Here is a 9,973-nt window from a genome sequence, read left to right as displayed (position 1 = left end):
TTGGTCCTGCAATTATAATAAACAGCATTGTTTTAAATAAACGATTTAAATTCAAATGTCTTATATATGAAAGTTCTTTAAAATATTTATAATCAATCTTTTTGATTAAAAAATATTTTTGAAAATTTTTAATTTTTAGAAATATTTTTAAAGTATTCATACCAAATATGAAAATTTAGCATTTTCAACTTAAAATTCATGAAAACCTTAAAATTTGGCCTACCAAGCATTCCCTTACAGAAGATTATTCGATAAAAATAGTTTTTGTGAAAAGAAAAAACAATTTAAATATGTTTATAATATTATAAAATATAATAATAGAATACTAACCTTTAAGATTTAACAATTGTATAAACAAATTTTACTCATTTTTTGTAAAGTTTTATTACTTTTTACATATTTATTTTGTGTGATTAAATTATTCAATTAAAAAATTTTATGCATCGTTAAAAGGATATAAAAAATAAAAAACTTTTTGAAAGTAAAAAAAAAAAAAAAAAAGGTGACGTGTCACAGTGGTATAAATTTTGTGTATAAAAACCATCTTATCTAATTATTGGGCCAGACGAATTTTCCACTCCGTAGTAACGTGAGGTTTGTTTTTGGACCTAACGTTTGTTGGCGTTCCGATGAATAAATTAATATGAAACAACCTTAACGTGGCCCAGGTACTGGCTGTTAGGAACCACATGGCCCAATTAGGACACAAAGAGGGACACATCAATAATTTTTTATTTAAAAAATGATGGCAGGTCTGAATTTGCATCTTTATATCAACTAGTCAACCTTCTTATTATTAGTCTAATATTAATGACTTCATCTTACCTTGAACATGGACGGCAATAGATGTCCATATATACTTGATGATCCAACGTTAAATTCTCTGGAATATTAATCGCATCAATAATTATGATAACTGTAATAAAATATGTTTAATTTTATTTAATTTTATTTTTAAATATTCTTTATTTAACTTTATTTTATGATGTACACTTTCACGGAGTTACTTCCTTATTTGATATTGGGCTATATAGTGGCATCACAGCTCAGTGAACTTTGATATGGTTTTGGGCGTTGTTAACTGAAAAAAGCAGTGAAAGATTTTGAACTGAAAAAGATTAAGAAAAAATGGCCCGGGGAAGAAGGGGGTCGTCTTTTTCATGGAGAGTTGAGAGGAATCAAAGAAAGTTGAAAGATTTCCATCACCGACAAGTGAATGTATGAAAGTAGTTATGTCAGCTAGAAATCAGAAAAGCAAACGAACCTTACTAATTAAATGAAGGATATGAGAGTGATGGACACTCATCTCAACTTAATAGCATTATTTGAGTCGACCAGTCATAATCCTTCACATAAAACATGGTATGAAAAGCACCATGCTACTCAAGTTACATATCATTCACCCAAAAATACCCACCATCTAACCACTCACAACTCATCCTATTATTTGGTCGGTGACTCATAACCTTTCACAAAAACATGCCATGAAAGCAACGTATCCAACGTTTTTCACTTTATCGTTTACACCAAAATATACCCAACAAAGCATCCACGGTCCTAAATAAGTGGTTAATCGTTATTCAGATTATGTTTCTTATGGAATAAGACCAATTTCAATATTACATATATTATCTATCATATTTGTATAATTGGTACGCCACATGCCATATCTTAATTAATTATCACTAAAATGTTTTTCTCACTCAACATTTTTATGGTGAAAATCTAATTCTATGTAAGGATCTAAGTTAAAAATCAAAAGGATAAATAAGATAATGTGTCTATTTATTATTTTAGTATGTATTAAATATAAAATAAAATAATATTTAATTTTCATCTCATCTTATATTTATTTTTTAAATTATGCATATTTTTTTTTAACAAAGACAATCTTGCTTAATTAAAAAAAAATTCACGTTATAGTGAAATAAATTATATTAAAAAGAATATACACAAAATTTAACACATGATAGCTTGTTAAAAATAAATAAATCATACACTACTTAAACTAACTTCATTAATAAATAAAATATATTTTTATTATTTATATTAGTAAAAATACAGAAAAATAATAATAAATGAACTCCACGACAATAAAAAATTTTATTTAGTTATTTAAAAGTATAATAATTTTTTAAATAACATAAAATGAAAAATAATTTATATTAAAGTTAATATAAAAAATGTTAATTTGTTCAAGTAAATTTAATTTTTAATTAATATAATAAAAATATTATTTATTTCCACTTTTATTATTACTTATCTTAATAAATAAACAATTTTTTTTATTTTAGTCCATACAAATACTTTTTATCTATGTTAGTTTTTTCCTCTTATTTCTTAGTTCTCTAATTCTCTTCTCATTCAATATATATACACTACTTAAACTAACTTCATTAATAAATAAAATTGGAAGGATAAAAAACATGATTAAACCTAAAAAAATACTTGGATCATGCATATTAAAGAGTACATAATAAATATGATGCATTTGATCACAAATCAAATACCATGATTTAATAACGTTTTTTTTCTTTACATTAATTGATAATAATAATAATAAATCCCTTGTAAAAGATTAATTTGAAGTAAATGATTTGATTAAGTTTTAATTTATCATCTGAATTTTCTTCACTTTCGTGAAAGAGGGGCCGCTACCAACACTTTTTATGAGACTGAGCAAAGTCGCGTCTCTGTGTACTTTCCTCTTTGCTGCACTCACTCGTCCTTTTGTCTCTATATCCAACCCTTTTCCTTTTTCCTACCCAAAAATCGATAATGAATAAGAAAAGCTAATGTATGTTGTTGAACAAAGACCACAATTACCTCTTTTGGTAACTCTTCACCTCCATTATTCGAGCTTTTTATATTAGAGGTCTGGATTCTAATCTGTCACAATCATCGTTGGACGTGTCCAAAGTGACGAAAAGAAACTGATAATGCATTACCTGCGACGATATTTAATTTATTATTAAAAATAAATATCCCATCTTTTTTTTTGGGGCACAAACATGTAATTTCTTAAGGCCAAATGTAAACCATAAAAAAGTTATGCCAAAGCGAAATCGAATTAAAATGCTAACTTTCAAGCTATTGTAAGTTGTTTTTAGTCTTTTTAAACCCTCATTCAATTATGACGGTGTGTTTTTATTCTAAAAGAAAAGTAGATTCAGAGACTTAAAATCATAGAAGAGTAAAATATTTATAGGTCTTTTTCTATTATTGAACTTATTTTAAAAAGTTAATAAAAATTACCTCCTGCATATAACAAACAGATATAAATAATAGAATTATGTAATCACATAATGTCTCTTTAAAATCAGAATTATAAATAGAAATTGGTTAATATTTTTTCACTTAAGATAAAACTGCTAAAACCTTATTCATGTATATATATAATAATCATTTTTCATTATCTTATTTGAAAAAATGCTTTTTCCTTAAAAATTTATGGCAAAGACGTTAAACTTACAACAAAAGCATCTCTTTTTTTTTTATATCATAAAAGCATCTACAAAAGGTGTATATGGACAGAACTTGTAACTTTTAAATTTTAATAAGAACGTATTTATATATAAAAAATTATTTCTCTTTTATGTATCACAAGTAGATATTTAAAAAGTTATGACTGTGGTTTTTTTTTTATTATTTGAAATTGGTCAATTTTCAGATTTTTTTTTCAAATGTTTAAAATATCTTAAAAGCGCTTTTTCTCAAATCACCTTTTAATTTACTTCGTATTTTGTTTTGCCTATAAGATTTTGCAATTTGAAGGTATAGTTAATATTTTATTGATAATGTAATCAGATTTTGCAGTATAATTAACGAACAATACTTTATAATTTATTTAAATGAAAAGTATAGTTTGATACACAAGGACAAATTCTGCTCGAATCACTTCCCGAAATCCACCATGAATCCGTTACCATGTGTCCAACAGTTTTTTTCAATATTTTTATAATACTTATTTTAGTTATTTTTCTTCCTTTGATGACTTTTTTAATCTTTGAGTAAAAAAAATTCAGAAAAAAAACATATCAAAGTATATATTACTTTTTTTAATTAAAATCTTAACTTTTATTTTTATTCTAAGTCAATTATTCTGTTATAATATCATTAAATCTTGCCAAAAAAATTATTAGAATTTGTATTTTTTAATTGGATTTTTGGCGCCTCTAAAGGTGTATACAGACTACAAAATGGAATAAATTTTTTAACATATGTTGTAAGTTAATATAATAAGCAAAAGTTCTTAGAAAAAAATATGAAACAATGTGAAAATATATATATATGAGAAAAAGATCTTTTTATACTAGTATAAATTTAAATATCCTTATACCTAATCTAAGATTTTTATTTAATTTAAATCTAATAGTTAATTAAGTAATAAATTATAATCTGTTAGATTTAAATTAAATAAAAAGTTGTAAGAGTTTTTACGCTTATACTGATATAAAAAGATCTTGTCATATATATATATATATATCATTTAATTCTAACTATGTAGACATATATATGAAATCATATCTAAGACTATATGCTTAACAGATTATATTAAAACTCACCCCACTTGTGTCAGTACATATTGGTCCGATCTTCCATCTTTTAATAGATTATATTAAAACTCACCCCACTTGTGTCAGTACATATTGGTCCGATCTTCCATCTTTTAATCGGTAAATTAGTTATGTGTTGTTTCTACTTTCTACAGAATAAAATGAGTAGGGGGAGAATAAGAGAACTAATAATAGAATATCTGTGCATTAATGGAGAATATAACTGAACAGCACCGATTCGTTTATACTCCCACACGAATGTTAACTAGTATTTTAAAATTAAAAAAATTGTTAGTATATATAAATGAATTTCTTTCACATCTTTTTATATAATTATTTATGATAAAAATTACATATTATAAATAAATAAATTTAAAAATAATCAGAGACTGAATTTTAGGTTCTTTTATATTTTTTTAAATATGTTGTTAAATGAAATGACCAAATTAATGTCGTAAAATAAAATATTGAAGAGAAATAATAAATAATAATAGATAATAATCACGTAAAACTAAATTGAATGCAGGAATAAACAAAAGTGAAATTGTAAGAACAAAATGCAAAGCAAACTAAAAGTAAACAAACTAAAATTAAGATGTTAAAATATAAACGTACAACTCTTCACACTGAACCACAAAAATTGTGAATCCTTTGCTAGTATCTATCTAGGTGTAGAGTTCTCAGCGTAAAGAGAATTTTTAGTGTTAGTATTTAGGTGCAAAAAGTCATTTTTCAAAATATGAAACTTTATAATAGGCAAATGAACTACAATCGCTTTTCATTTTTCATAGACACTTCTTCTCGATAATCGCTTTATGTGCACATCATCCACAAATTATTTTTTTATGTCCACAATCTACTTCAGACTAGAACCCTTCAAAACTACTCAAAGTATGATCTCCTTTTCAATGAAGGATGGAGTTTTTTTATGATCTTTAAATCTTTTCAAAAAATAGTTTCTTCGTAAGAAGTTTATGACTTAAATATTTTTACAAGTTCATAATTTGTCAAAGTATGAGAACTTAAAATTCTTTAATTTTCTTTAAAAAAAAAACTTAGTTTATTTTATACCACGAAATTTTGGTAGGTATCTTTGTAACTTAAATTTTTTTTTATCTTAAATAACAATCGAACGCGTTTTTGAATGCTTTTATTTTTAATAAGTAATATTTAAAAACGCTAATAAATAAAACCTATTGCCATACCGGATGTCGGACTCATTTTTGCCCCCTTAAGGTCTTAACTTCCTCTGAACGATCACTTTCTACTCTCTAATGTACGTTGGTTAATCAATTTAATTTGCTTTTGTTGTTTGGATCTGCAGTAGAATTGTTTAAGCTACCACTTAAAAAGGAAATTGTTTTTTGAAATTCGCGTAGGTACAAGTAACTTCAGACTCTGAGTCAAAAGGAACACGTGCACAATTAAATCCTTTTCAATATCCCCGATAATCAGATAATGCAAACAAAAGGAATATATATGATAATTAATATCTTAAAAGTGTAGATTAAATAAATTATTTTTTTTTTTTGAAATTATTGTATTTTTAATGTATTATTTAAGCTTAATAATAGTTCCTTATCTTTTAATCCGCAGCACCGGCGCATAGACATGTATATATATTGGGATGTGAAGAATCTTCAACGAAAATTAACATGAGTGAACGGTGAAATAAATGCTCGACTCAGATGGTCATATTCAGTAGTTAGCGGTCATATTCAACGTTGTAAAAATCTTTGATGCCGTAGCAATTGGACCATCAGGGATCAGCAGTAGCTTTGTGATATCACGGGTGGTAATTGTTTTTGCAAAATCAATTTTATTTAAACGTGAAGTGATTTATGTTTACATTTTTTTATTTTTTAAAATATAAAAAATTTTATTATTAAGTTTTTAGTTCAAAACAAATGCAAATGTAAATTTCAAAAAATTGTTTTTAAGAATAAAAAAAAAAACTGTGTGTTGTCATGACTCATGACTAACCATGTTTAAAAGATTTTTTTTTTTAATGCTTTAATACCATCTCGTGAATTAATTACTGTAAAAGTTTAAACCGTTGAGCAAAAATAAATGAATACTTTTATATTATATTAGTATTTTTAATATGTGTATATGGTTATCACATAGCCACATTTACGATGCTTGGAGTACAAGTCAGACATGCAGGCTAAGTTTTGAGCATAAAAAGGGAAATAGTATAAGCTATGTATGGTTCACAGCTCGCTTCACAGTTCTGAGTTTGGCAATTAGTTTAGCATATGATCAGTTTAAAGCATCAATGTCCTTTTTCTGGTGATTTACCAATTTATCACCAATGTCCTCTTCATAACATAAATGCCAATAACTCTATTTTATTTTAGCCTGGGGCCACCAATTCCTTGGTTGGTGAGAATATATAAGACAAATTAAAGAGGTGTGATGTCATGCTTCCGAAACACTCCATAGATAAGGAAGTGGGCAAACGTAAGTTAAGGGAAATAAAACTATAATTTTTATTTTAAAAGTATTTATTACATCTGTATCACTTTAATCATTTTTAATTAGTAATAAAATTTTATTTTTATATTTTTAAGATATTAAGTATAATTTTTTTCCTATTAGTTTTGTTTAAAGTTGAGTTTTGTTAATAATTATTCTAATACATTAGTTAAAGAATACTATATATATTATTATTTTGTTATATTTTACCTTTTTTATATATCAATTTAGAAATTTAAAATGATATTATTTTATTATTTTTAAATATTTTATACACTCGTCTTGAATAAGAGAAGATAATAATAAAAGTCATGTTGAGAAGTTAAAGAAATATTATGAATGAAGATGTTTATTACATTTTATAATTTATATATATTATTTTTATATCAAAGTTAGTATAATTTTTCAAAATAGAGTATTTTCTTATATATTCAATAAGGAATTGAAGAACCCAACTATCCATAGATCATGCCAAACTTTATGAAGAAACATAGCACTTGCTTTTCAAAAGTGTACTGAGAGTATTAATAAAAGTAAATGTTATAGAATTATATAATGTTACTTTATATAGAATGTAATAATTCACTTATCATTTACTTATCTTAGCTATCAAAAATTTAATAATTGACAGAGTCTACTTAAATTTTCTATAATACTAAGTTTGAATATCATTTTAAATGCTTAGAGAAATATAGTTTTGTTATCTCAAACATATAAGAAAAAAAAATTTGATCATGATGCTAAATTGTCCCTTTTCAAGATTATACATTTTTAATATTTTAAAATATAAATATATTTATATTTTGTTTAAATTTTTTTTGGAGATAATATATGAAAGCTAATAATAAACTTACTATAAAAGAATAGAGAAATGATAACAAATATTTTTCTAGACAAGGAATAAAAAATAAAAATATTTTATGAACAAATATAAAATTATATATTTACGTAATTTTTATATACATTTAATATAATTTACAATAAGAACATTATTTATAAATTTTTAAACTAATAGCTTATTAGAAGTACTTATTAACAAAATATAAGGAATGTAATATTATCTATAAATAAGAATGGTAAGAACTTTCAACCCTTAAAACATTTTGTGCGACAAATAAAAGTAAATAGTAGTACGAAAAATATTATTTTGAATGAAATTGGATAAATAATATAATTACTTAATTGTTAGAAAATATTTTATATGTAAAACTGTAATACAAGTTTAATTATAAAAATATAAAATGATAAATATAATTAATTTAAACCATACTTATTTTCAGTATATTATACGAATAATATTAAACTAAAATAAATAATAAAATATTTATTTTATAATATTTTGAAATTTAATAAACATTTGTATGACAACAAAAATTAACTTTAGGTATATTGAAGTAAACATCAGTTAGATGCTTATTTAACAAGTTATTTTCATCTGAAATTGATAGTATAAATTAATTGTAATTTTTTAATATTTTTAAAATGAAATATCACATATACGACTAATTATTATATAAATTTAATATAAAATTAATTATCATAATTATTTCATGTATAAGAATACATAAAATATATTTTTAAATTACGAATAAAAAAAATTTAATTTTTAATAACTTTTGAAAAATATTTTTGGATATTATTAATGAACCACCCCTTAAACATGCAGGAATAAACGAGAAACTGTAGACGATCCCTCCCAATCCGGCGGCACCCATTTTACTTTAGTTGATGTGAATGGTGGCGTCGGCAGTTGTCTCGTGAACAGCCCACCAAACAGAACCTTATCCCAACACTCCCGCATAGCCGGACCTACTCGCCTTCTTTTCCCCATGATTCTTCTGCTCTCTTTGATTTACCATTTATAACTTTATTTCGAATGGTTTTTAATTTATATATAAATAATTATTACACGTAAGTTTGAAATAAAATATTATATTTTAAAAGTATTTTTTTATTAAAAATAAAGTTCAAACTTCAGTAAAAATTATGACGAGTGTGTATTGATAGTATTTTTTATGTTTTTTAATTACTTAATCAATATAATACTGATTAACATTGAAAAAAACCAAATGACACGTTCACACTGAATGCATTCAATGCGTTAATTAATTTTGCTTCAGCAACTAAATCAATGCATATTGTGACATTAATTAAACGTGTAATATCCAAGAGGAAACGAACACTTGATGATGGGGTTGGTGTCTTATGGTCATTGGTCACTGCAAATTCGTACGTCTTGGGTTGTTTTTATGATCACCTAAGAATACCGAAATACTCTCCTCTATTGCACCACTGTGGATCAGTATAGTACATCTATTAGGAGCTGTATAATTTTAAAAAATATTTTTTATTTTATTTTTTGTGTTCATGTTTCTGTTTCTTAAGATTTGTAAAAAAAAAAAAAACACTGAAAATAACTTTTTTCACCATTTCTTATATAAATATTTTAAAAACAAGAAACAGAAAATTTAAAAAAAAATAAAAATTCCGGGAATAAAATAAACCTTAAAATTTGTTTAGTTAACGCAACTTGAACACTCTTATTAGCAGGGTGTTCAAGGATTAGATTGATTTAAAAAATATATATTTAATCTAATCATAAAAATATATCGTGGTTCAGTTTAAATAAGATTTTAAATTTTATTTAATTCAATTGAAAGTCGTATAGATTGAATAACATATTCAGTTTATTGTGAGAATTATTTCAATTACTGCCCAAATTACCAACTCCTTGTGAGATCGAAGAAGTGTCTAACTCCTCGTTAAGTAACAGATGAATTTGTCTTAATTTTTTTAATAGCTTCATCTTTTCTAAAAAATAATCGTTAGAAATTCGACACCAAAATTGATTTAAAAAATGTTTAAATATATTCTAACTACAGTCATCGTTTAATTAGATTTTGATTTTAATTTTTGTAATCTTTTTATTATTTTTTATA

The sequence above is a fragment of the Abrus precatorius genome, unplaced genomic scaffold (genome assembly GCF_003935025.1).
Source record: "Abrus precatorius isolate BTA unplaced genomic scaffold, Abrus_2018 Scaffold10, whole genome shotgun sequence".
NCBI classification, from domain to species: Eukaryota; Viridiplantae; Streptophyta; class Magnoliopsida; order Fabales; family Fabaceae; genus Abrus; species Abrus precatorius.
The sequence above is the reverse complement of the archived record's forward strand: the minus strand, read 5'-3'. Positions refer to the sequence as shown.